The sequence below is a fragment of the Corvus brachyrhynchos genome, unplaced genomic scaffold (assembly GCF_000691975.1).
Source record: "Corvus brachyrhynchos isolate BGI_N302 unplaced genomic scaffold, ASM69197v1 scaffold31, whole genome shotgun sequence".
In the NCBI taxonomy this organism is placed as follows: Eukaryota; Metazoa; Chordata; class Aves; order Passeriformes; family Corvidae; genus Corvus; species Corvus brachyrhynchos.
In genome coordinates, this window is record NW_008236196.1 from 2,103,198 (window position 1) to 2,105,067 (window position 1,870).

The window sequence follows — 1,870 nt, forward strand, 5'->3', positions numbered from 1 at the left end:
TCCTGCGAGAGGGGCCCTGCCGCGGGCTGAGCCGAGCTGCTAAAAGCTAAAGGAGAAACAAGAGGGCTGGGAGATGCAAACGCGCTCAGCGGGTAGCACCTAGTGGGAGAAGGAGGTTATGGGATCCTTCGCGGGCTGTGGGCAGCCGGAAGGATATGGAGGTGTATGTCCCCTACCCCAGATAGGGGAGAGCTGATTGTCAGTGGGAGCATCCCAGGGCGCTGGAATGGGACGAGGAAAAGATGATTTATGCAGCTGGGCGAAAAATTCGCGGGTGGCAGCGGGAAGCAGGAGGTGAAGGAAGAACTGATTCCAAAGTGCTCTGGAAAATGGCCTCCCGTGAGGCCATGTGGAGCAACATCAGGCACAACCCCAGGGTTCAGCCGGGGTGAGACATGTGCTAAATCACTTGGACATGCTGGAAATGACCCCTTAGGGGTGTAACTGTACCTGCAGTAAGGATGAGAAAACGTAAAGAGTGCCAGGTGACTTAGGACAGAGGTACATTTCTCCAAGATACTGTAAATACATTTTGCTGCAAGAAAACAAGTCTCTCCCTGCTAAGTAGCAAATTACAGGGTAGGTTCAGTGTAGGACCTTTTCCATCTTCGCCATGAAGTATAACAGGGATGAGAGATGTGCAATACTGCTCTTTGATTTAAAAAATAGTATGTCTTTACTTAGGAGATGCCTTCAGACCTTGTTAAATATTATTATGTGTTTGAGTTTTTTTAATCCTGTGCTAAATAAAATGGTCTTTTACGCATTCTGAAATTTATGTTTGCTTGAATTTTCTGTCACTCCTTTCTTTTTTTCCTGTGTTTGCAGGATTTTGGAAACAATGCACTTTCGCACAATTGATTCTCGTGTCAGTAGCTGAAAGGTGCTACTGCACATTTGCATGAGCATTTTTAAATCTCCCATGGATTAGAAACCAGTCTCAATCCTCCCCAACAGTCCCAATGTATCACTGTTTCGTCATCTTTGTAGACACTGCAGGCAGAGCTCTGAATTCACAGAACATACTGATTCAATACATTTGCTATCCATTTTAAAAATATCAGTAGGAGTAACTTGAATTAGTGAGTAGTTTGGGGTGTTAAAAGTTAATGTATATTACGTATGTAGTGATGCAAACACAGGACATTTGCTATATGATGCGAAAACCAAAATTACTGGCATAATCTGCCCTTGGAAAAGCCTGTAATGTCCAGTTTTATTTTAGTTGGTTTAAAAATTAAGCAGTGACAAATACTGAGGAATGTAGTGAGGAATCCCAAGAGAATGCTAACATGGCTGAGATTAACAAGGGCACAATGGTGAAAAACAGACGCTGCTTTTACTGCCAGTGAGGTGGCCTGGCCTGCAGCAGTTCATATTTTGAAGGAAAAGAATGGAAGGATCTTCTTTGCTTTGAAAGAATTAAGATGGTGGAGAGCAAAGTACACAAATAGAGCCTCTTCTGTCTGATAGTCAAGAATAGGCTAAGGAGAAGTGCAGGGTTTTCCCTGTGTGTCATTTATCCTTTTTCCAAATACCCAGATCACACGAGTTATACTGAACTATCCATTAGCGATAAACATACCATTCTAATTTTTCCCCCTCTCCTTGGTACTTGGTCATTATTGTGCTTTACTGCTGCACTTCACAGCTCTGCTTCTTGTCCTGCAGGAGCTGCTCCAAAATTAATTACTATTACCCTTTGTGGAGTTAGAAGTACACGGGGCTGCTTGTCAGTGCTTCGGATCAGTGAAGATGCTGGAGCTGGAGCCTGCTTAGCTTTAAAGCAGAGGGACACTTGGGATAGCCTGAAGCATGCAGCCAACTTTCCCTCGTGTCCCATAGGGACCTGCCAGGGTGTGCAGAGGGC